Source organism: Meleagris gallopavo, chromosome 26, assembly GCF_905368555.1.
Source record: "Meleagris gallopavo chromosome 26, MGAL_WU_HG_1.1, whole genome shotgun sequence".
Classification (NCBI taxonomy): domain Eukaryota; kingdom Metazoa; phylum Chordata; class Aves; order Galliformes; family Phasianidae; genus Meleagris; species Meleagris gallopavo.
In genome coordinates this window covers 2,655,990-2,681,836 of record NC_139429.1, presented here as the reverse complement: position 1 = coordinate 2,681,836, position 25,847 = coordinate 2,655,990, and the positions used below count along the sequence as shown (strand labels likewise).

Here is a 25,847-nt window from a genome sequence, read left to right as displayed (position 1 = left end):
CTCCAAGTGGCATCAGTAGCATGATGGGTGGAGGGACCCTTTCCCTTGAACATCCAGTTCAGCACTGGCAGTCGAGGTGCCAGAAGGAGCTGTGTTTCTGTACCGATTACTTCGGAAGCAGCCCGAACCCCCTCATACGCGGCTAAGATCTCCTTCTCAGTTGGAGTGTAGCACTCTTCAGACCCTCTGTACGCCCGACTCCAGAATCCCAGGGGTCGGCCTCGGGTCTCTCCTGAGGCTCTTTGCCACAAACTCCAAGTGGGACCTTTCTCTCCAGCAGCAGTGTAGAGGATGTTCTTCGCATCCTGTTCCATCCGTACTGGCCCCAGGGCCACGGCACGGGCTATCTCTTGTTTAATCTGCTCAAAAGCCTGCTGCTGCTCAGGACCCCACATAAAATCATTCTTCTTCCGTGTCACCTGATAAAGGGGGCTTACAATGAGGCTGTAGTTTGGAACATGCATTCTCCAAAAACCCACTACACCCAGGAACGATTGTGTCTCTTTCTTATTAGTGGGTGGAGACATGGCACTGATTTTGTTGATCACATCTGTTGGGATGTGACGACGGCCATCTTGCCACTTTATACCTAGGAACTGAATTTCCTGGGCAGGCCCTTTCACTTTGCTTCGCTTAATAGCGAAACCAGCACGCAGAAGGATCTGGATTATTTGCTCTCCTTTCTCAAAAACTTCCTTTGCTGTGTTGCCCCACACGATGATGTCATCAATATACTGTAAGTGCTCAGGAGCACCTCCCTGTTCCAGTGCAGCTTGGATCAACCCATGGCAAATGGTTGGGCTATGTTTCCACCCCTGGGGCAAACGATTCCAGGTATACTGAATGCCCCTCCAGGTGAAAGCAAACTGTGGCCTAGATTCTTTGGTCAAAGGAATGGAGAAAAAGGCGTTAGCAATATCAATGGTGGCGTACCATTTGGCTGCCTTTGACTCCAATTCATATTGGAGTTCTAACATATCTGGCACAGCAGCACTCAATGGGGGTGTGACTTCATTCAGGCCACGGTAGTCCACCGTCAGCCTCCATTCTCCACTGGCTTTACGCACTGGCCATATGGGGCTGTTAAAAGGTGAGTGAGTCTTGCTAATCACTCCCTGATTCTCTAGTTGGTGAATCAGCTTCTGAATGGGGAGCAAGGAATCCCTGTTGGTGCGGTACTGCCGTCTGTGCACCGTTTTTGTAGCAATCGGTACTTGTTGCTCTTTCACTCGTAGCAACCCCACGGCAGATGGATCTTCTGACAGGCCAGGCAAAATAGACAACTGCTTAACACCTTCTGTGTCTACAGCAGCTATTCCAAAGGCCCATCGATACCCTTTGGGATCCTTAAAATATCCCCTTCTGAGGTAATCAATACCAAGTATGCATGGAGCCCCTGGGCCAGTCACAATAGGGTGCTTTTGCCAGTCTTTACCAGTGAGGCTGATTTCGGCCTCCAACATAGTTAGCTCTTGGGAACCTCCAGTCACCCCATGAATATAAATTGATTTTGTCCCTTGGTGACTCGAGGGCATTAGAGTGCACTGTGCACCAGTATCCACCAGGGCCTTATATTTTCGTGATTCTGATGTGCCAGGCCATCTAATCCACACAGTCCAATAAACTCTATTATCCCTTTCCCCCCCTGGCTGGGGGCAGGGCCCCTCTATTTGTTACCTTCATTGTCTGCAGCAACTGGAGCAATCACCTTTTTGGAGAAGTTCACCTTGGTGGTTGATTTGTCTTGTAACTCTCTTACCCGTGCTTGAAGTACAGGAGTAGGTTGTTTATGCCACTCCTTCATATCTTCTCCATGGTCACGTAGGTAATGCCACAAGGCAAAACGTGATGTGGTCTTACTGTTGTCACTTGCTCGAGCAGGAGAACGTCTTCTTTTGATGGCTGAGACATTAGATGCCACCGGCTGGGAGGAAATCAAGTTGATGAGCCCCTCCAATAGGCTGTTTTGGGAATTCTGGTCCCCATTTGATGTATCCGTTACCTCCATGGATTTATCAGCTTCAGGCACGGTTGATAGTTTGTCTATTATATCTTCTTGTTTGTTTTCCATTCTGTCCAGCTTTTCAGCTACCTTTGTAATGGCTGAAACACAAGCTCGCAGAGGGCTTAAATGTAACTCAAAGTCTTGAAGTTTATTAACCAATTCACTTATAAGGGGTCTTCTTTCCCCTCTGCCATACATTGCTGCAAATGTGCTGGCGTACCTTTCTGGTGCGGTCTTTGTGAATGTACGCCACATGTTTGGTGTACACCTGACTCTCTCGGGATCATGCTCTTGGTCTGGCTCGTCAGGAATGAAATCGGGGCTATGTAGCATTTCCACCACAGCATATTCTCTTAAATAACAGATGCCTTCTTCCATATCAGCCCATTTCTTTTTCTCAGGCATCAGATCATCTTTGAAGGGGTATCTTTCTTTTACAGCTAACAACATCCGCTTCCAGAGGGTAAAGGCCTGGTTCTGGCATGTACTAATACCTCTGTCAATGGCTGAGTCCCTGGCAATGCCACCCAGTTGGCGAGCTTCTCTACTATCCAGCCACACACTGTTGGCCCCATTGTCCCAACATCGAAGTAACCAAGTGGCAATAGGCTCATTTGGGTGACGTGAAAAGTCTTTTCTCAGACTTCGAATTTCATTCATTTTCAGAGATCGATCAACAATAGTAACGATATCTTGCTCACCTCTTACTCTTTCGGGACTTCTTGTTGCCCTCATTGGCGCTGGTGACCGTGGTCTTACTGAGGGCCCCTCCCCTGGACTTAGGGGTGCTTCTTGTGGATCTTGGAGCCACTCCTCTGGACCTCTCTCCTCTTCTTTCTTCTCTTCTAACTGAGTCGAGATTCGTTTCATTTTCCGTCCTCTTACAGGGGCAAGTGACATCAATTGTGGTGCTTCTTGTAGTTGATCAGGTTGGTCAGTTCCAATGCTCTCATCCTCCAGTTCAGCTCGGAGCCTGTCTCGTTCGATTATGAGAGTATCTAGCTCAGATTGGAGGGTGTCTTGTTGAGATTGAAGACTGTTGAGTTTGGATTGCAGGGAGTCTCTCTCAATTCGGAGGGCATCTCTCTCAGATTGGAGGCTGTTTCTCTCGACCAGGAGACTCTCTCGCTCATTTTGCACTGTTTCCCTGAGACTCTCCTTTTCAATTTCACAAACTCTCTCCCTCTCCAGGATAGTATTGAATAAGGCCCGGTAAGCATTAGCCAGGCCCCAAATAATTTGGGCCTCCTCAGATCTTCCTGAGCCGCGACATTCCTGTCTCAAATATCTGTTTAAATTTTCAGGGTCTTTCAGGTGTTCTGGAGTAAAGTTCCATGACACCGAAGATTTCCATCTCTCTAAAGTCTCACCCAGGCCTCTCCACATTCCCTGCCACTCAGTATTTACTGGTTTTGGGGCAGACTTCCTCAAAATATAATAAATACTAATAATAAGTGAAATGGTGAGCAGTACATTCACGGAGATTAATAACGTGATCAGGTGAGCATTGAAAATCCACATAAAGAATTCAAAGGAGAGGCTGGAAACCTGCTTAAAAATCCCCAACCCTGTAAAATTAGCAGCTCCCTCTGGAATGGTATGCCACATAATATGCAGATGCCACATAGTTATTTCCATCCATGTTTTCAATTGGCTATATATACCTATTGCTCCATAGAGCAAAGTGGTGAACTTAATTAAGGCCCAGTATGTTTTTAGCATTAAGAAAGAAGAGACAGTGGCATGCAGCCCCTTAAAAGGCAGTTTCAGTAGAGAAAGCATTTTTTCTCTTTTTTTTTTTTTTTCTTTTACAGAAACAAGATAGCAAGGCTCAAAGTTTACAAATATCCTAGAGTATTGGCCGTCCGCCTGGACTTTTCAAGGTCACGCTTTCAGACAGTACTGGTGAAACAGATAAACTTTCCCAATGAAGCTGTCTGAGAGCGGAGAGAGAGATTTGTTCAAAAAGCTAAAAAGCAACTGTTGCCCGCATTCTCCACCAAGAATGTCAACGGTTTACGGGCTGGTTCGGCCCGGTTCCGTGACTAGAAGGGCGGAGGGATCCGCGGATCCGCGCCCCCGGAAAAAAAAGAAAATAAGGGACCCCGAAATAATTGAAAACAGTGGCAACAATCTGAGGTAAAACAAAGTAATTTACTAAATATGGTATCAACAGAATTTTATAAGGAGAGAGAATGTGAAATTGATGGTGGATCGGCCTTACCACAACGCTGAGATGAGAAGCGCAGGCAGAGAAGCGCAGGCGAGAAGCGCAGGCAGAGAAGCGCAAGCGAAGCAGCGCAGGCAGAGAAGAGAGCATCAGGTGACCTTGCCGGGAGTTATATCTCCTCGCTGACCGCAAAGCCCCCTGGGGAAACGTAGCTGCTCTTCTCCGCTGGACAGGCACCCGGAACTTGAGCATCAGCAGTCAAACCCCCAGTACATTGCATGATGTTATGATGTGGAATACCGATAATGAAAAATCATGAAACCATGACATTGCTGAAGTTGAAAGGCAAAGAAAAAGAACTCCTAGTGTTTGTTTTGTCTTTAATCGTACCTTTACAAAGTCAGTTTTGTGGATCCCTGGGGTTTAGTCGGAAAGTTTTGCGCATCTAAGAGAGGTGGTGCTGCCTTCCTCCTGCTCTCTCTGTTCTTTGTCTGTTCCTTTGTGATGGGTCCAGCTGAAGCTGTGAGCGTTCTCTGGGCTGTGGTATTAACTGTATTTACTCCTTGGAGATGGCTTTCACTGGGTTGGCAAACAAAGCAGAGCCTTTGAGATCCTACAGTCTTTGGTTCTCTGATAGGACCAAAAACATGTCTGTAGGTTTTGTAAATACAGAAAATACTCTGTTAGCCCCACTGCACTGCAGGGTCACCCTTACTAGAAACTGGAATCTGTGTGCAAATGCCCCAAGAACAGGAAGAGCTCCTTTGTGAGCATGTGACAGGAGCCTAAACCAGGATCCACTTCTGCAGGAAGCTCAGTGCTCTGGTCCCTCTGCTCACAGAATGACCTGAGTTTTAACAGGCTTATGCATGTAGCTTATTTCTTCACAGAGCACTCCTTTCACCACATAAGCAATATAGCTAACATCTATCACATTCTTTGCTTTTCCGTGTCCTGAGAAAGGAGCATCTGGGGACTGGAAGCAGTACAAATGTTGCCATGTTTCAGATAGAGAAGGCAATGTCAGAGAAACACTCCTTGTGTTGGGGATTTTGGGAAGGGCTGAACTCTCTGATCCCTTCTCTTCCTGGAGACAGAGATGCTTCTGGGGTGCGTAATTCAGGTTAACTTCAGGATTTGGTTGCTTTTGCATCTAAAGGAGGTGGTACAGCATGGCCTGCAGGATGAGCACAGATGACCTCATGTCTAGAACAGCGTGGTGCACCCTGTTTGTCTGTTCCAGCAGGAACAAATGTGCTCCCTGAATGTCTTGAGATCTGATTTGCAGCGGTGCTCCGTTCTGAATGTCTTCCTTCAAAAACAAATACATAAATAAATAATTTGCAGGGATTTATATGTCTTCTTTTAAGGGAATAGGAAAGTCCCAGTCTCCTGCATGAGAAAAAGGTAGGCTCTGAGTATGAAGTAGTTACTCTCCAATACTCCATTCTTTTTAAACATGCATACAAATCAGAGAGATAACTCCTTGAAAACTGCTAGAGCCTCACTGTTCAGGCATCTCCTTCACCACATACTATCAGACTTTGAGGGCAGACAGAAGGTCTGCAGTAGGAGTTGGGAAGGGATGTGCACCCTTCCCCCAGCCTTGCAGCACAAGGACAGTCATTGCTCTTCTCTGTCAAAAGCTCTAATTCCTAATTTAGGAGGTAATTCTAGTGCAAATGAGTGCGCCTTGCAGATAGAATTAGAGTCTGTGTGATGATTTGGAAAATACAATCAATTTACTCCAATTGTTTGTACATGTCAGATCTCTCCAATAATGAAGAATTTACTCCTCGTGCATGAATACAAACAATGAGCTATTAGCCATGCGAGATGAGAGAGCCTGTCAGAAGCAAAAACCCCAAGATGCGATGTGCTACAGCTGAACATCAGTGAGGATGTGCCCAGGTCTGTGCCGTGGCACTGTGGCTTCAGTGCGTGATGAGGGGATCTCCTCATGGCTAGGGGATGGAAATCAGCTCCTCCGTCCTGGATGAGGTGGGAGGAAGGTGCAGGGAAAGCTCTTGATCCTTCTGCCATAAATGGGGAAGAGAATCTGCTGGATTTGGAGCTGCAGTGTCTCTGAAATTGGGTTTGTATTGATTCCTATTGCTAAGCCAGCCTGTATCAGATTGCTCTCCCACCACTCTCAGTGAGCTCTGCTCCCGAGTCGTGGTGGCTGCAGCCCTTAACAGTGCTTCTCTGCAGCTCCTGTGTTCCCCAAGGGCTTGAGGGGCCTCTGGAGCTCCTAAAGGATGCTACAGTGCAACATCTTTCGAAGTCCTGGTTGGGACTTTGCTGATGTGACTGTTATATATAGTGTAGCTATGGTTTCTCAGTTGCAGTAACACATTTCTTAATATTTTCCCTATCTGGAAGACAGACTGGATCCTCAGCTGCATAGAAGAGCTGTGGATTATTTGACTATACGGTGATGTACATCAGCACAGAGTGGGTCTCATGTTTCTACCTCTTTTAAAGCTCTTACAGACCGTTCCTTTGTTCCACATCCATCCAGGGCTCGTTAGAGGGTTAATGGAGAGTGACTGTTGGTCTAATCATTAATTTCGAGTCATTTCATGGTCTGATCTAAACCTCTTTATAGGAAGCAAACAGTATGCATATTTCATGAAATTAATTTCAATGTCTGTTTAATTGTTAGTGCTCTCCGTGAGGCTACGAGATACTTACTGCTCCTTTCAGGTCGTTTGAGCTCACAAACATGGAAACTGAGAAATTGATAATGAACTGCTGCAACCTGAACCTCCTTCAGCCCCTTTTTGCCTGATCCTTCCCCATAGTTTCTGCACCTCCAGAGTTTGCAGGAGAAACAGGTCACAGAGAAAACAGCATTGCGTTGTGTATTTCTGACAGAGGGTCTCACTGGAAAGCAACTGTAGGGAGAGGTTGGTACCACATCTGCAGACTGCAGTTCCTGTGTTGCCTACTGGAAAGGGTGACCCATGCTGGCTGCTGGGAGCGGATGCTGGAGTGCAGAGCTCACCTCTGTGCTGCATCCAGGTGGGAGCTCCTTGTAGCTGTGTGTTATTTAGGGTACAGATGTTAAAGCATATGTATCCTATCTCTGGGGCCAGCCTTAATGCTGTGGGAAATGTATGAGACAGTAAAACCTACATTATCTGGGATTTAGGATGTTTGCTTTGCAGAAGGGGGGATTAGAGAATAGAAAGCCTGAAATGACCATCTGTCTGCAGGAAAAGGATCCTATGAATTACAATTTCCGTGGTCATTTTCCCTCGTTTCCTTGGCTTTGTTTGACAACTTCTGTCAGAGGTAATGTCCTTGTGCCCCCAAACAGTGACATAGTTCACACTGAAGTTTTCTTCTCCTTATGTCCTTTTCCGTGGAGTTGCAAGATATCTGTAGGAAACATTTACTTATCTCGGAATTTTCTTCTTTTTGCAGCTCTGCATAATCTTAGTGCTTCCAGCACCTTCTCTCTAAAGAGTGACAGCTGTGAGTATGCACCTCATTTCTGTATTGCTTCTACATCTAGCATGGAAATGCAATTGCCTCTGGGATGGAATGACTCACGCTGTTGAACCTATTGCTGCACAATAGTTTAGGTCAGGAAGTAAGTAGTAATACTGTGTGCTTATATAGTAGCGTTGTCGATTTTTGCAATGTGATTGTGGATATAATGCTATTTGATGTTTCTCTGTAGAGCCTCTCTTCCTGGAAACACGGGAAGCTTGAGCTTCTGTTTTTCAGTAAGTTTCCAGGCCTTGTGGCTTTAGAGAAGGAATGTGAAAATGTGTGAAATGCAGCTTACAGATTCGCAGTCCAGGGTGTCTTGGAGAACAGGAGCTTTTTTTCTTACTGTATGTTTTCTTTTCTCCCTCCATTCCTTCCTTTCCTCCCACCCTCCTTCCCTTCCTCCCTTCTTTTTTCCACTTTACGCACACACCAGCACCCCCACTTATCATTTCCTTGTTTACAGCAAGGTGAGTCGTATTTACAGTGCTGTGGAATTTGTCAGGAGATGCATTCTGCTCGTCATCTGTTTCTTCCCCATTTCAGAAAGCAATTAGCAGGCGGAGCATGTGAATAACACAATGTGCTGGAAGGGGCTGCTCACCCAACTGTGCCGAACAAAACGGCTGCTGTCAGTTCCTGCAAGCTGACAGCTCTGACACCAGGGTACAACCCAGGTCCTGCAAGCAGAGATGCCCTGAACTGGCAAGTCAGCAGGAAAGAGAAAAAAAAGGTGCACAAGTAACAGCAAGTGAACATTAGGGATTTTGAGAGGACAGCCTTGGGGCAAATAATGGCTATTAGGAACATAGAGTGTAAAGCTTGGTCCTTCCTCTTTCCATGTAAGCTGAAGAGCTGGGAAATACTGGGGGATATAACTTATTTTGTACTGACTTCTGCTGCTTCTGATACAGCCTGTGCTGAGGCAGTGTGTGAGACTGTGGTTTTTCAGCTAGAAGAGAGCTGAAAGATGCAGGACAACAGAGTCATGCTTCATGGGCAATTAAAAAAACCACCTACAAACATCACTTAGTCCTTCCTGTCCTGTCTGTCTGTTTCTCAGCTGCTGGTGAAGAATGTTCACAAGTATCAGAAAACGATCAGGACAATTTTTAATTTACCTGAGCTGACACGGCACTAAAACACCCCATAGAACTCCTTTGGTCCTTGCAAGCTGGTTTCTTCGTTTGTGTGCTGGATTTGGGAAATTCACTCTTTATTGATCTGTATTTAGAACAAGGTCTAGGAGCTCTTCATTTTAGAAAGAATTGTCAATTCAGAAGGGGGGACTGTGAGCTCTGGGAGAACTGAAGATGCCTGAGTTTGTCCTGCAGCAGCTCATTGCCTTTGGAAGGATACAGAAGTGGACCTTTGTGTCAAGATCTGCTTTGACCATCCAGCAGCAGCTGCGCAAAGGGGCTTTGAGACTCAGCAACAAAGTGGTTATTTAGGAGGGAGATGTTTGTTGTTTTTATGTTCTTTTGGAAAGATGGGCTCGGCTCCTTGGCACGGGGTGCTGCTGGGTGGGAATGTCACGCACAGCCCACATCACTGACACAGCCACAGAAGCACCCATGTGCTGTGCATGGCCCAAGGCTGCAGCCTGGAGCTCTGCTTCTACAGGTGGAGGGGAGCACAAGTCTGCATTCCTGCGCTAGGTCCAATTGCTGAGCCTTCTCCTGCCTTGCTTTTGTCTGCTTTTAGATGGGAGACACAGGAGGAAAGGGAAAAGGAGAGTGAATAACGAGTAGATGTTAAATTTTTGTTTATGAAAGGCTTTTTGATGGCAGTCATTTAAACAGCGCTCAATAAAATACACTCCCTCAGAAAAGCCAGTTCAATTCTGTACCGTACACGGACTTGCAGTATCCAAGACAGATGAGATCTCTCCTATATTTTCAGAAGAAACAATTTATTTACAGGGTGAAGCTGTCAGGCCTGCATGAACACTGCCAAACTTGGCAGCTCTGCAGAATAAGCTTTTGTTTGGTTTATCTTCCTTGCTTCTTCCTTCAGCCAAAGCTTTGTTCCAAGAAGGTCAAGGGATGGCCCTGTCCTCATCTGCCAGCTCATCTGGACCAGTGCTGTAAGTCGTTGTCAGTGCGTGGAATGGCTCCGAGCAGAAATCACTGCTGCGAAGGAGTTCTTTGAAAGGGAAATCTTGTTTGGAGGGGTGCAGAGGTCGTGTCGTAGGGAGATGAGGAGCGTGTTTGATGCAGCAGGTGGTGGAGCGTTCCGTATCCTTGGTGTGAAGATGCACATCCTCTGTGGCCTCAACATCTCGCTCTGCCACAATCATTCCTTTCCATTCCTGCACTGATTCTAGCGGGCTGGGAGCATTCCTAGCACTGGGGGCTTTATCAGCTGCACTGCAGGCTTATTCCTTCATCCCTGCCAAAGGGTTTGCAGCCTGTGGCCTCTACTATGCAAAGGCAAAACGTTTTGCTGCCAAGAGGATGGTGTAACTGAGATTTAAGGTCTGTATGCAAAACCCTGCCGTGTTTGAAATGGAAGTAGAAACACAGTCATCTTCAATCTGTTTTTCTGTATGATTCACAAGGGGACTTCTGGGCCTTGAAAGGAAAAAGCACGTCCAATGCCAATAGATAAGGTTGCAGTGCGTACTGTTGCATTAGCAGCATTTTAATTGCAGCATTGATGTCAAAGCATTGAGTGAATGTGCATTCATACCCCATCAGCTTTATCAACGACAATGTTGTTGCCATTTAAATGTGTGAGGAAGCAGGCTCCGAGGTCAGTGTCTTGCACAGGATCATTTGGAGGCAGCAGCCAAGCTGAAATAGGACCCCAGTGCCTCTGCTCTGAATTCTCAGCACTGGAGATGAAACGAAGCCTCCTCCAACTTATGGCACTGATGCCCAGGGTACTCACCTCCTTTTGGGGGCAGAGGGAGCAGAGATATGAGCAGAGAGCTGGGGCTAGAGAAACTCCTTATGCTGCTCATCCCAGTGCTGTGGGGCTCCCTGCTATTCACCCCAGGCTGCTTTTGTGTCCTCTGATTCCATCAGAAAGCAGCATGCTCCACTCCCTAACTGGTGGCAGTGATGGCTTGTTGTTTAACAGCAGTTTCACCTTCATTGCCAAAGCTGTGAATACGGCTGGGCCCAGCCAGGAAGTGTAATTAAAGTTTGCTCAGACAAAGGCGTTTGGTGACGAGACGCAGTGTTGCTGAATCCACAAGGGGCACAATTAACTGATAAGAGTAAACTAATTGTTATTCATATTAAATTAGGGCACAGGTGATTTGGAAAATCTATAGACACTCCCATATGCTTTGCAGTTTTGCATTGCAGATTATGGTTTTATAAGGCCCTTCTGGGATTCAGATTATAGAGGCAAAGTGTGGAGCTGTATCTAAACTGAACCTACTGTTTCCTGATTAACTACATGATAAAAACATAAATGTGCACATCAGAGAATTTATCACTGCGTTTGCATATTAATTTTTCTTTCCCAGAAATGAACACAACTATTTTTTTACAGAACCAAACCATTGCACTTCGTGACAACTGAGTGAACCCAGAGCCAGTGATGTGATTTCAGTGTTGTCAAAGAACTGTTTGGAGGTGGAGGTGGCTAGCAGAGACTGGGCATGTGGCAGGGATGTGTGTGGGAGATATTTGCTGCTCATGCTTTGGTGCTGCGCCCTCATCCTCTGCATTTAGGGGTAAGAAGCAGCAGGACTGTTCTGCTGACAATGGACTACACATGGATGTAGGTTCTCCATAGAATTCTTGCACTTTTGGAGCAGTGTTCTAACAGGCTCTGTTGGTTTAAAAAAGCTCTGAAATGAATATTTATAAACAGGTGTAGTGGAAATGCTAAGTCAGGGCTTGAAGCAGTGATGGAGCACCTGGTGGGAAGGCAGGGCCAATCCAATGGGGCTCAGGTACATGCAATGCACCTGAATGACTGCAAGGGATGGAGCCAGGATCCATGCCTTCCCAGACCTCATTTAAGGGCTGGCAGTGGCGGTAATGGGATCTTGCTGGAGATCCCTGCCTACCTGAGGCCTTCCAAAGGTAAGCACATTTTCTTCCTTTGTTTCTGTATCTAGGGCTGCTGTGTTGGGGCTTGTTCTCATTTTGTTGCAGCCTGGGACTATGGCACCCCACTCTTACAGCATTACAACAGGACACAGAAAAACAGTAAAGTTGCTTGTGTAATTTTGGGATGGGTGGGATATTATTATGTTGTGATTATTTATGCATTTCAGAGTCTTACTTTATCAGTTCAATATGTTGTGATTCCAGAGTATCACAAGTTGCTCCTGAAGGACGTTATCTCTCAATAAGTTCCCAACTTGCCTGGCAAATCAGTAGTAGAAAACATGGGGACAACGTAGCAGGAAAGGGGGCAGAGATTGTTTCAACAGCACAGCTCCAGTATTTTGTAGACAGTTTGCTTTGGCTTGCATTTAAGTCTCCTGACCCCTAAAAACATGAAGGGCCTTTGGCATGTCATCTGAAAGTCTCCACTTGGGCTTATCTCCCTAATCACACCAAGACAACTAATAGGAATCCCAGCCCTGTGCTTGTTTTCTTGCTTTTTCTCCTGCTTGTGGTCTCCATCTGTGGTACCCAGAGCAAAGCCAAGTCTCTGACCTGTGCAATTCATATGTGGAGTGTTGGGTGGTGGTTTGGGAGGCAGAACTTAATTACTGAGAAGCACAGAGAGAGCTGCATCGCTGCTTCTGTTTGTTTGCTAAGAGGGTGCTTCCCAATGAATTAAAATCCCTCTGAGGACAATTTGGTGGATGTGATTGAGTGCTGTCTGGGGTGCACTGGTCTCTGAACAATCTCTGCCTTGGATTCTGGCCAAAGCAACGATAAGAGAAAGGCTGCAGCTGGACAAGGAACCCAGGGGTTATTGAATCACTCCTGCTAACTCCCAGCAACGCATTAAACCATTTCCTCTTCGATGCTCCCCTGAGTCAGGTTTACCTATGATGTGTCTTTAGGCTGTGAAGATTCTTCCAAGCTGTCAAGAACCAGCAATGCCAGCAGCGAGCTCCATGCAGCGGTGCCTCTCCTTCCCTGGGCTCTGAGCCGATGCCTGGCTCTCATCTGAGGTCGTGCTTCAGGCTGAGGTTTCTCTGCAGGAGGAAATCCAGTGGTGAAGTGCTATGCTTGGCCTGAACTTGTTTAAGGATTTGAAGGGGAGAGCACCACCTGCTGATACGTAACTGAGGCTTTTCTATCCATCCCCCCAGCACTGGCCCCAACCCCTCCTAACAGTGGGTCTTAAGTATCTGCAAAGCATCCCATGGGCACTCTGCTTCAGTGGTTGGGATGTGCACGTGTGCTTCACGCGTGTGCAGAGACTTGATAGGGTGAAAGAGCTCCTGATAGGTGGTACTACTAGGGAGGAAAGCATCTCCTCATCTTAGCATAAAGGCAAAGATGGGCCATAGGGTGTCCTGTGGCCCGTTTAATGCTCATAGAGGGATTTTCCTCCAACAGCCCTTTTACTCATATCAGGTTGTCCAAAGCACTCTGCAGGTGCCTGATCCCTTGTGTGTGTCTATGGGCTGTGAGCTAGTGGCCAGCCTGCACCCCTAGCTGCTCACCCCGTTCTGCAGAAGTCATGCTCAATGATGAGGAAGCATCTCCTACAGCTTGTGTATGTGAAGGTTGTGAAATAGTCTTCTTGGATGAAAAGTAAGGAGATTTTGGATCGGCTGACAGCGTTTATTGCTGCTTGCTGTACATTTACTAGAAGAAAAAGAAACCTTGGCACCAGAGCAGATTTGTCACAGAATTATCTGCTGGTTTCCCCCTGCTCCAACAGACTAAAAGGCTGAAATAGCTCTTTGCAGAGCTGCTAAGACTTGGGCATTTGCATCATGTCTTGGAAATGGTCTGTGCAAATAGCAGAACGTGTGGCTCGTCCATAAGAAGCTTATCCTTTGCTTCAAAGCCCATTGGCCTTTGCCTGGCCACTGGGGAGTAACTGGGATAGCATGGATCTTTGTGCCCAGCTTGCACCAAAGGAAGAACAAGGATCTGTTCCAGAAGCTGAATTGAACAAACAGGCTCCTGAAGGGAGTAGCATTAATAGGTCGAGGGATGCATCGCATGGAGAGCTAACATGAATGGTTAGAGTTGTGGGTGTGAGCAGCCACTGCTCAGCCTTGAAGTGGGACTTTCAAATGAGGTCCTCCCTTCCTAGTGTCTTTAGGCAGGGCTGGCCCATCCCTTTCCTCATCAACTTCTCAATTCCGGGTTTGTTCTGGGTATTCTAATGCTCCGTCCCAGCAGCCAGTGCTGATCGTGTGCTGAGCCGTACCCTGCTATTTGCTCAGCATTTGCCCTCGTGCTTTTTTCCCTTTGCCCTGCACTGCCTTGGCTAATGAGGTTATTGTGCAGCCGGAGAGAGGCATCCACTCGTGTTTGTGCCTGGCTGCAGCTCGGAACAGAGATGCTCCTGACAGTGCCAGATGGTGAGCAGGGAAAGGGACTGCAGCTCTGCCCCCTCCCAGGAAAACAGCCTGGTGGGAGCATGCCCTCCCCAGCACTGAGTTTTTGGGGTCTGCAGGGGAGATGAGGCACTGCCGGGCAGGCAAAGCACGCCAGGCTGCAGCACCGAGTCTGGGCTTTGTTGTGCCTCCAATCCTATGGTAATAAACCTTACATAAACCTAGCCAGAAGCATAGCATTAATATTTTAAAAATGACATTTAAGGTATTGAATATACGCTGCGTTCTCCGGAAGAATATCTGTGTGTGTGTGCGTGTGCACACTTGAGGCTTTGTTTTGCTTTTATAGTGGATGGCTGTGTGTATGTATTTTACTCGGGGTATTTGTGCTATAATAAGAAGGGGGAGGGAGCAGGAAAATACTGCTCTGTTTATATTCTCTGCTGTCAGCGGTGGAGCTGTATGGTTTAGATTCATCTCCTCTGAAGCACTCCGATTTCCAGCAAACAACTGCCTTCCCCCCACTCCGAGACCCTGTGGGAGGGTTGCTGAGCCTCTCCTCCAGCCCTCCCCTGGAACCTGGCTCTGGTAACGTGGCACGCTCCATACCCAGCATGCAAACAAGTTGATATGCTAAAGTTCAAAGGGATAACCTTGGAAAATGTCAGAGCAGCCGCTCTGTACCGTTGTTCTGCTGCTCTGATCACAAAAAGGAGCTGTGAGTGCTGTAATTTGCAGGCCGGGGGCAGGGGAGGGACACAGCAGTGTCTCTGTATGGGTCTGTGTCCCTCCTGAGCTTCTTTGACACTTTTCCTGGTTCCTTTCACCTTTGTGAGTCTTTGGAGACACTGATGCAGAGCTGAACCTGAAATGTTACTGCTCATCCATAATTTTTATAAATCTCAGATGCAACACATCTCCTCTTGCCTCCCTGAGTTTTTACGTGTTTAGATTTTGTGACAGGAGCGCTTTTATGTCACTTCTCCCTTGTTTTTCCCTGTCTCTCCCAGCCCTGAAACAGTCAGCAGTGATGCCCTTTCCTGTCTCTTGATATAGGCCTCCAGGGACAGCTTCTGCCCATCCATCTCCTATGTGCCACACCAGCACTGAGCTGGGGACACGCAGGAAAAGCGCTGGGTCTGAACCTGCCCTTTGATATAAGCGGACATTATGCATTTTTAATAGACATAGAGCTCAGTGAAACCCTTAGTACTAGCTGAATTGGCACAAAATTCCCAGGCATTTAGTCTTTGGAGCTGATGTCTCCCCAGGTACCTTGCAGAAAATGAGCCCAAGGACACAAAAACACCGCGTTCTCTTTGATTTCAGGAGCTGGCTCATTTTGTAGAGGATATGGCTGAGCAGAAGGCACACAACGGTGGTCCCCTGTACAGTTTCTACCCAGTGAAGGATTTTGGATTGGCCATCCCAGAGATGTTTCTCATTCACCTGCAGAGCAGGTGTAGCATGTGAGGAGAGGCTGTTGCACAGCACCTTCCTATAAGGCATCTCCCTCCATCTCCAGCACTGGCAGCAGCTGGCCAGCAGACATCCTTGTGCCCTGGCAGCCCTTTTGGTACCCCCAAAATGAAACACCTGATGGAAGTGATAGAAACAACTGGTGAAAATCTGAGGCTGTTCCATGATACAGAACTCCTCCCTCTGAGTACTGATTCTTTTTGCAGAAACTTGAAGGCATTTTCTTTTTGTCGTTCCCTTTTGGTAAAGTGCAAACAAATCTCTCTATACCTACATGTTACCATGGCACTGTAACCTTGCCAGATAGGAAAGAGGGAGCAGTAAGGCAGTAGCTGTGGCTGTAGGTCTGTGCACATCCACTGTGCGACTGGTAGCCAGGAGGTGATGCTGGAGTGTGGTGGGAGCTGGAAGCAGGTGGGCAGGCAGCAGCGGCAGGGCAGCAAGAGGTAATTCACCTCCAACTTCAGGGCTGGATGTTGGCTCGTGATAAGCTGCCTAGCTGTGAGCGTGGCATTCTGAGGCATATGTACTGTGGTGTTCAGCCATCTCAGAAATCTGCTGCTGAGCATGAGTCAGCCCTCCCTGGGTTAACTGTTAAAGAGCAGTATCAGGAGATAAGATCTTATTCTGAGCCCTTCAAGCCCTTTCTTCTCTAAGTGGCCCCAGTAGAGGGAGGGAGAGTCCCTAAGGTCCCACTGCACTGTCACAGCTCACAGAAATGGGCTGTGACTCCCAGCTCCCATTGGGCTTGGTGCAATTGTCCTCACATTAAGGAACGTGGAAAGACATGATGCTAAATAAGAGGAGTTGTGTGACATCTAAGGAGCATGGCCTATTGGTTCAGAGCCCAGGTGGACTCAGCCTGGGAGCCATCAGTCTGAGTCTGTGTGCTACAAGGCACGAAGGGTGCTGCATGAAACAGAGCTCAGCCTGACAGCCTTGCTTTCCATCTAGCATAATGTCACCACTCTGTCTCAGATGGTGCTGAGCCTCCTCACCAGCAAGACCCGTCCCTCGCACCCATCCCTTCCAGCCTCATGCTTCCCTCTTGCTGCTGAGCCAGGAGAGCATCTCCCCTCTCCTGTGGCAGTAAACTCACTGGGTGATGCCGTGAGTGAGGAGAGCAACAATCAATTCCTTAAGGGGCCATCTCAGAGCCTTTCCTGGCTTTTCCTCCTGTCGCAGGGAGAAGTGCCCCTGCCTAAGTGGAATAAATTGGTACAGACCATTAGCAGCGCAAGTCCTCCTCCGGCAGGGGGGAGGGAGGGAGCTGTCGGCACTGCTCTGGATACAAAGCAGTCAGCCACGCTCTGGCTCCTTCCTCCCGCATCCCGTTGGCCTCCTCCTCCTCCTCCCTGTTTGCACGCTCCCTCCCTCCCACACTCGCTCCCTCTCTCATTCTTTCCTTCTCTTACCGCCACGCTGCAGAGAGGCAGACCTGGGGAACTGATGGTCCACGGAGGAGGAAGGAGCTCTCCCCTGCGTTTCTTTGAGAGTGGAACGGAGAGGCAGAGAGATGATGAAGGAGCGTTTTGGTTGCTGCCTGGATTAAAAAAGAATACATAAAAAAAAAAAAAAAAAAAAATCCGGACCCAACAAACAAGGAAAAAGGGAGGGGAGAAGGAGGAGGTTGCTGAAGGGAGCCCACTCTAGTGGGTGAACAGCTGCTTTGAATCGTGCCTCTGTTCCCAGGGATTAAAGCATGAATGGGAGCAGCCTCCCAGCCACGATGGAGAGAGAAGGCGGTTCAGGCTGTGGGAATAAGGTAACTCTTGCCTCTCACAGACATTGCATGGCTGAACTGAGCAGGACAGAGATCCTTTATGCACAGGGCTGGGTGTGTGTATGTGTGCATGCAATGGGCAGGGAGTGGGAGGGCGCAAGAAAGACTCCAAGCAATTTTTCTATCTCTTTCAGTGTATTTAAAGGGTGCAGAAGGGGTCTTGGGGGCTGCAGTGCTGGAGATCACTTTGCCTTCCTTTCTCAGGACGTCACACTGCCTTGCCTGGGGAAGGCTGGCTGGGAAAAAAATGCCCATGTCTCGCCTCCGGGAGCACTGTGCTCCCAGCCTTGCCCTCCAAGCCCTGCACCTGCTCTGGGGCTCCCCTCGTGGGCTTGTGTGTGGCTCTCCAGGATCTGCTTGGGGACTTCAATGGCCCTGTGCCCCCCAGAGCCCACCCTTGTACCCTGCAGAGTGACAGGAGGGAGGTAAGAGAGGCGATCAGAGTTGCTTTTCTCTTTCCTGGGTCTTCTCTGCCTTTTCTTTGCAACAGAAAGAGAAGGGATTTAGGAGGAGGGGGAACTGAAATCCCTTTCATTCGTGCCAGCAGTGGTGAGAGCCAACTTTGAGGCTGCTTAAAGAGAAGAGATTTCCAAGTGTGTGTGTGTGTGTGTGTTGTTCTTTTTTTTTGTTTGTTTGTTTTGTGATTTGTGGTGGTTTTTTTGTTGTTTTTTGTTTTTGTTTGTTTTGAGGAAGAGGAGATGGCTGTGCAGTGCTTTGCCAGCTGAGGAGTGATCTCTGTGTCATGTTATGTTGTGGGAGTGGACTGGGATGAGAAATAGTGATTAACAGGCAGAAAGTCCATAGCAATCAATGAAGCAGTCCATAAATGATGCTTTCCCTTTTCCTGCTGAGCTTCCCTCTGACATAATTCCTGAATCTGTGACCCTAGAGGTCCTCACTTCTCTCAGCCAGACCAGAAAGTAGATTTTCAAGCCATGCTGGGAGGTGGCTCAGCCCAGATGTTATTTGGGAAAGCACGAGAGAGGTCCTGATGTCTCCAGCTGTGGATACCATACCCACTTCATTTCAGCCCTCACATACCTTTGGGGGCTTCTTGAGGGGTCTTCAGCTTGGCATGGGGTTAGGAGGAATTAGCTTTCATTATTTTGCTAGCAGCATGTCACAGATCATGTGCACACAGTGCAGAAAGTCACGAGCCCCGATGAGCTGTCAGTTGACTTAAGAGCTTGTATACACCTGTAAGGAGCTCACAGCCTGATGTTTGCTATGGACTCAGTGGCTGTGCAGTCTGTTTGTAGGTCTTGTGTGCTTTTCTGACATGTGTCCCTGAACATCTACAGCTAGATGATGCCAACTTGTGAAAACACAATTGCAGACTCATAGAATCACAAGGTTGGAAAGGACCTACAAGACATCTAGGGTTGTGTGTATGCATGCACATCGATACAGAAGATGGGCTGTGAAAATGTGGACTGAAGCTTTTGTTTTGTAATTCTTGCTTATGTGAGGACATCCTCCTGAGCCACCGAGGTGAATCTTGCTGCCTTGTTTGCGTGATTAGTACTTCCCTATATGCAAATATCTGATGGGAATGAATTGACCAGGATTTGGCTTGAGAAGATGGTTGGGTAACCTGACAGGGTCAGGGTGAAAAAGGTGGGAGAAAATGGAGGCATGGGGTGGGGGAGAGAGGGGAGGAAGGTAAAATAACTTTCTGTATGTAGCACCCAAATCTTCTACGTATCAGCCTCAAAGCAATGAGTAAGATGGAAGATATTCTGAAGGAGGGATGGAGTGATTAGGCTGTGAAAAAGAAAGAAGGGCTAATCCTTTGATATGAGCTGAGAGCCTTGGAAGTGGGCAAAGCTGGCAGGGCAGTGGATGCTGCGAGAAGGGGAAGGTAGCTGAGCAACATCTTTGTTTTTTTGGTTGAATATGTTGGGGTGTATGAGAGAGGGGAGAAACGCCATGAGTGACACTGACTGAGTACTTTCCAATCTCATGCACCTGAGTTCTGAATCTCTCTTGCCTTCCCATAGGTATTCCAGATGAAGCACTCAGCTCTTTGGCACAGCACTGGGAACCTGGGGTTAGTAGTGAGATGGTAACTGCCCTAATGAGAGCTGCTGCTTCTGAGCTGGGCTGACTTAAGGAAGGTGCAAGAGATGGGATGCAAACCTCGTATAATTTCTGCTCTCTAAGATGGCAAAGTGAGAGGGCATCCAAAGGAAAGCTCTCCCTCTGCATGCATGTGTTGGCACAGAAAAGAACTTCCACGGGTGTTAATTGGCATCTCGACGCTTCCTGACCCATTGAGGTGGCTCAAAGTGGAGAGTAAATGCTGTTCTAAGGAGGAACAGTGCCCCGAGCCAGGGACAGGACTGTCACCTTGAATGTGTCACAGGCCTGGCATGGTGCCATGGGGTCTGTGATTCTGTTCTCCTGGGGCTTTGCCCTCATCATCTCAGCCCCAGACAGCTCCAGTGGTGCAGGGATTTTCTCTCCTCCCCTGACTTGCGGTGTTGCTCTGTGTCTTTCTGGCGTGCAGGGCTGTGTCAGATCAGCATCACCCCCCAACGCTGCTGACTTCTTAAATAATTCCTCTAACAAGGAGATCTGGCCTGAGCTGACCAAGAAACCTTCCAATTGCAAAGTGTGAGCACACACTCCACTTGTGTAATGCTGGCTGCTCAGCATCACAATAATGCTTTCTGAAAGGAAAGCAGCACGTCTGCCCTTTGAATTTTTTTTCCAGAACCATCACATTGCAGCAGTAGAAGTCTTGGGAAGTGAAAAGAACTGTCTTCTAAGGGACATTAGGGCAAATGTTGCAGTTTTTTTTTCTAGTGTTTCATGCAGACTTGCCCTTTGCAGTACCTTTGCTCTCTCTTGCCCTTGTTTCGCTGCTGCCAGCTCATGGAAGTTGTGCAAAAGCAGTTCATTCTTCTACAAATAAAATCCAGTGGGCAGATGTGAATCCACAGGAAGAAAGGATGCAGTGCCAGGCTGTTCTGCATCACTCTGTGTTTTGTCTTGCAGGGATGCACAGCACAAGAGGCTGCCTGGGTTCCAGATCTGCTTTATGTCTCCAACTCCCAGGGATGCAGCAGAGTGGGATCAGCATCCTTCTTGGGGCTGTTGCCCTTTGTGGCTTTCTCACCCCACACTTCTTTACAATTCTCCATTGCCAAGTGCCATGCAGCAGTCTTGAAAATTGGGTGGACCTCTGTTATATTTTTTGTTCAGACATATGGCTGGAGGAGCATTTGGTGTAGCTTCAACCCACTCTGTGGCAAAGTGTCTTCTGGAAGCAATGTAATAGGGAAGGCCCTCTGCAGTATTTTTTTTCATAAGTCCTCATTCTCTGTTCTGTGTCATCCTTTATGTTTTACTTGAGGAGGTCCTGAACTGGGATATTCCCAGTGATTTGTTTCCAGGATTTGTGGCAAGAGAGGTGGCCTTTGCCAGCTGCAAGGCCTTGAGAGTGAGGATGGATTCTTCCTCTTTCTCCTGCCAACCCCAACTGCTTGTGTTTGAGTTGGCAAGCTGATGTCAGGGCTGGATTCACTTTCCTGAAGCTTGCTGAGTGGAGATCACAAGGTGTGGCTCGTAATTAATCTTAATATCCTGATTAGATGCATGGACCACCCCCAAGTACTCTAAGTAACACAGCATATTATTCACTACTGAACATATCCTCCTACATTTTTCTAATGGGAACTCCACACCTCCAGGGAGCTGAGAGATGGGAGAACTGAAGGCAAACAGTTCCCTGTGCTGGCCAGCAGAGCCCAGCTGTGCACTGCTATAGCTCTGTCCCACAGCTGTAGGCATGCTAATCCATGTCCTTCTGTCTGTGATATCTTATTTGTGCAAGTGGAATTTGCACATTCTCAGAGGCTCATAAAAATGACTGATGTACAGCATTATATAGCCTGTGACTGGAGCTTGCTTCCACATGTAGCTTAGCACACCTGTGTTTTCCATTCTGCCTTTGTATAGGGAAGTGAGCTCTCTCTGAGATGCACACACCTTGCATGCTCCTGGCCCTGCCCCAGCACCATGGAGCCTTTAAGCAATTTGCCAGCTGCATAGGTACTCAGCAGCCCCTCCGGATGATCCATGGGGAGCACAGTGTGATATTCTTGGCAGTGACAGCAGAATAAATAGGAAATGCTCAAGATCCCCTTCCTGCCTGGATCAGAGCTGTTTTCGTCTAGACAGGAGAGGAGCTAACCTTTTGTGCAAGGCTTCCTGCACTGTTCTGTAACAGCAGGTGATATGTCAGCACTCAAAGGGTGTGTGGTTGCATTGGTCACTGCTGGCCTAGCTCCAGTCCGTACTGCCTGCAGTGCTATTTATTGTTAGCTCCCGAGACGTGGTTTGCTGCTTGCATCTGAAGCATAGCGTGTAGGTAAGCAGAGGAAATGGTTGTTGGTGGAAGGGGAGCTAGATGCTGACAAGAAAAGGTGAATGTGACCATACTGAGAGTCTCCTGGCAGAGATATGGGAGTCCAGAAGAAATTCTGCCCATTAGAGTGGACCAATCTTTAGAAATGCATACAAGCCCCCAGCTCTGATGCCTCCAAGGAAGTGATTTACGGCTTTGCATCGTGACTGAAAATTCTCTCCATCCAGCTCTGGGCTGTTGTGAAGGTGTGTGTACACTGTGGAGCCCACTGAAGGTAGATGTCTGTTGGGCCCTGTGTTCCTTCTGTGACATCTCCTGGAGACTGGTTATCCTCTCTGAAACAACAACAGCTGGTGCACAGCTCTCACAGTGAGAGAAATGAAGCTTAGACTCTCCCCTTCCATTCCTGCCTGGTGCAATCCTGACTGGTAGGTTGGGTTGTCAGAGGAAATTGTTCTTCTGCTCTGTCTGGGAGCCCCGTCAAAGCCCAGTAGGTCAGGAACTGAGAGCTGTGGCACAAAGAACGGTGACTGCAGAAAGGTGGGAATCCCTTTGCTTACTGATGTCTGCTTGCATAGATTCAGCTGTAAAGTGACATGGGCAGTGGGAATTCGTCTGGAGCTGCATGTCCACAGCTGCAGCACCAAATCTGCAGCCAGCCTGCTGTCCAGCCTCATGAGCAGTGTGAATGGGGACAGAGCCCCAGTTTCACCAGTGCTGCAGCTTGCTGTGGTCAAGGAGAATGAGACACATTTTGCTTTCTGACAGCAGACAGGCATGTCTCCGCTGCTTTCCTAAATGCCCTGGCACAGCCTCTTTGCCAGATTTGGCACCTGGAAGACAAGGAAGGTTAATTCAGAAGGAAGACCACCACTCTGCCTGTTCCCCCCTTCCCGCCCCAGCAGCTTCCATACAGCTGGGTTGAGACCAAAAGCAGAAGGATGGATGCTGAGGTTCCGCTCTGGATTTCATGAATGGATGAATGTAGAGAGGCAAGTGGGGATTTTGAGGGGATTTGGAAGCCTGCTCCAGGATTTGTCTGGCGAGCAGAGCATTTATAATACTTCCAGCATTACGATAACATAATGTCAGCATGATTCAGGTCCCACTCCTGTTCTTGGCAAATAGGAAGCCCAACTCCTATCACCACCAGGAGGAGAAGGATCCCATTTCTGACAGGTTGTAGTTTTAAATAACCCTACTCTTGTCTCCCATTGGTGTTCCAAAACAAGAGCTGAGATGTTTCTGTGTGCTGCTGTGGACGAGTGGATCTGGCTGCAGATGCATACGAGAGAGGAGCAGAGCTGCATGAGCAGTGCTGCCACGGAGCAGAGGAACACAGAGTGAGAGGAGTGGGTGCCTGGGCCAACTCCCACCTACCCTGGGCTGCTCCATAAATACCAGCGGGGCGCTGAGGCGTTCTGGCTGCGCTCCTCGCTTTGTTTTTCCATCTGCTTAGCAGCTTCTAAAGCTAAAGAAGAAATGTGTACTGACACATTTTTGTTAATGCAGGTGGCCCTGCAAGGGCCAGGACTCATCGGAGTCTGTGAAGGAAAGTACTTGCTGGAGACCCACTACTAGTGAGCAGGAGAGCAAAAGGCAGCAAGTGCTGTGGAATGACATTGCTCTGAGCAGAGCAGGGTGATCTGTGATTATTCCATCTGAATTCCATACACTTGGCGTGGAAGGTAAACTTGGAGCTGTGCTGAGACACAGCTGGCCTTGCAGTGCTTCTGGGTCATGCTCTGCCATCCCTCCATCCCTGTGGGGATGCAGCTGCAAGCCCAAAGGAAAGGCTGGAGTTTGTGGAGTGTACAGGAGGTGAGTGATGCTTGCTGTGCCATTAACGAGGTACATTAACCAGATGATGAGGGAGCAGCCTGACAGGGCTGTTAACTCCTGTCCCTTGCTGTAACAGAGCTGTTAAACCCTCCAAAGGCATCAAAGCAGGAGAGCAGCACTGTGCTGTTCCCTGTTGAGCCCAGGATGAGAAGAGGGCAGCTTTGCAGGAGGGATTTTGCTAGAGGCTGGGTGTGGTACCTGGAACCCACTTTGGCACGTGAGTAAGCTGATAATTCTTCTGAATAATGCACCTCTTGATTGCTGAGGGGCAGATAGAAGAGGGGGCTGCCTCTCTGAAGGAGGCAGCAGGATCATGGGGTCAGCTGCAGTCCTGCAGGCTCCTGCTGGACCCGGGGAGCTGTGGGTTCTTTGGAGGCAGTTGCTGTGCTCAGATTAGCAAGACGCTTTGAGATAGTCCTTCATGCAGTGGTACTGAGAGCAGCCTCTTCCTTGAGACACAGCTTTCACCTTTCCAGTGGCATGTTTTGCTTCTAATTTGGGAGACAGAAGTGAAATCTGGCAGAGGCTTGCCATCCTTGAAAGGCTGCCAGCCAGTTTATGGCACACTCTGCCTGTATGCTCCCCACAGCCTCAGCGAGACACAAGAATTGCTCACCCTTCCCATCTTTAGCTCTTGCAGTAGCTGCAGGGATGCAGTAATCCCCTGGGAGAGCCTGACTTTGGCTGCGTGACACGGGCTTGTAGGGATATTCAAAGGTTTATTCGCATGGGCTCTGATCCACTTGTATGAATGGCAGCTGGTTATGGAGATTAGAGCTACAGAAGTCACTATTAATGAATAATTTTCCCCACTGTCTTCCTTATAATAATGGTGTGTCCACAAGTCGTGACTCTAATGCATTCATTTTCAGGGAGCGTGCAGCTCCTGGAATGCCCTTCTGTAGGATTTGGAAGTACTTGTTTCTCTCCATTGGTTTCTTCTTCATTCCAGACATGATTTTTATTGGGGAAGAGTTACAAGAGCAAAAATTTGGTGCTGTCTCCCAGCTACTGCCCTGGTCCCTGCTTGGGAAATTCGACAGCTGTAAAACTGGTGGTGGCAAAGAATTTGTTACGATCCTCTGAAGCTCTCACCCCACACATGCACCTCCTTTCTTCCTTCAATTTATCTTTTAATAATGCTGCCAACATTATTTCTCATCTCTGTCTCGTGCGCTCTGTGCTCTGCCTGGCAGTCCCTTTTGTCTCACCCAGGCATCTTGAACCACACTGCTCTAATGGGGAGAGACTCAGGCTGCTGAAGTTAATAACTTATCCTGCAGCCTGCGTCATTCCTGTTACGGAGCAGCCGTGGGTGATGCAGCCCTTGGTCTGTGGGGGGAAAGGGGTTGTGGTGGAGGTGGTGATCCCATTCAGCCAGGGATCAGCCCAAGCACTGGCTGTGTGTGGTGCTGAGCCTTCCTGCATGCAGACAACACTGACTTCTCCCTCTCTATCCCAACCATTGTTACTGCTTTAGCTCATTTTCAACTGAGCCAAAGAGTTTAGTAAGTTTGCCTTATTCTTGAAGATTAGTCATCTATAGCGATGACATTTGCAAGACTGACAGTTCCAATCAAATGTCAAGGGCTGCACTCGTGCTTAAAGATATTTGTTTAATTAAAAAAAAAAAAAAAAAAAAAGTAAAATCAACCTAATTAAGTGCTGCATTTTGAGATACAGTGTAGGAAAGTGCAGATGTGGTCCAAGTTGCTTGAAGAAGCTTCCAGGATGCCACAGCCTGGGTTGGGCAGGCCTGGAGGGAGCATCATGTGGTTCTGTGCTGTGTTTATCAGTACTCCTGCCTCTGCTCTGCCCTTGGGCATGGGATGGCCTGCCCCTCTGTCCCTGCCGTGAGCTTGGTGATGGTTGTAATAATAACGATGTAATTTGCCTGGTTGATTTGCATGCAACATAATTACCACATGATTACAATATTCTTAGAGCAGCCATTACAAAACGCTCTGGTTTCTCAGAGCTCCCTAAGGGCTTATCTCACTCTTCACCTTGCATGGGTGGCCCTGCAAGGCAGTCTGTCTGTCCATCCCTATCTGCAGATCTCTGTATGTCAGGTTACACCCATGTGCTTTTAGCTATTTGCATGTTTGAGATCCTTGATATGCAACACTCTCTGGTTCATGGGGAATGTTTCCCTGTGCCCTGGCTATTCTGGGGACAGGTCAGTGCCTGTCTGAGAGGGTCAGGCTTGCACAAGGGATGGAGATGCTCTTATACATGGCAGGGCTGGCAAGTGGAGCT

General features: G+C 48.0%; 1 protein-coding gene and 1 long non-coding RNA gene across 16 annotated transcripts in view; one reads left to right on the top strand and one right to left on the bottom strand.

Annotated features, from left to right (window-relative positions):
• Positions 1 to 9,566: 9,566 nt before the first annotated feature.
• LOC146542754 (uncharacterized) lies at positions 9,567 to 17,145 on the bottom strand. Of its 2 annotated transcripts, XR_014879705.1 has the most exons (3): positions 17,007 to 17,134; positions 15,388 to 15,561; positions 9,567 to 12,789 (listed from the first exon to the last, which is right to left on the bottom strand). It is a non-coding gene; the product is annotated as an uncharacterized LOC146542754 (long non-coding RNA). The 2 variants fall into 2 exon arrangements; XR_014879704.1 differs by lacking the exon at positions 15,388 to 15,561 and having other exon boundaries at positions 17,007 to 17,145.
• Positions 17,146 to 17,218: 73 nt separating this feature from the next.
• Positions 17,219 to 25,847, top strand: part of B3GAT1 (beta-1,3-glucuronyltransferase 1) — a 30,706-nt gene continuing 22,077 nt past the window's right edge. For 11 of the 14 annotated variants that reach the window (XR_014879703.1, XR_014879702.1, XM_085209362.1 and 8 more), the window contains exon 1: positions 17,219 to 17,356. The gene's annotated coding sequence lies outside the window, so the exon portion shown is untranslated. Of the gene's footprint in view, positions 17,357 to 23,042; positions 23,568 to 25,847 lie in introns of those variants that run through there. The other 3 variants (XM_010723632.4, XM_085209360.1, XM_085209361.1) reach the window with 2 other exon arrangements.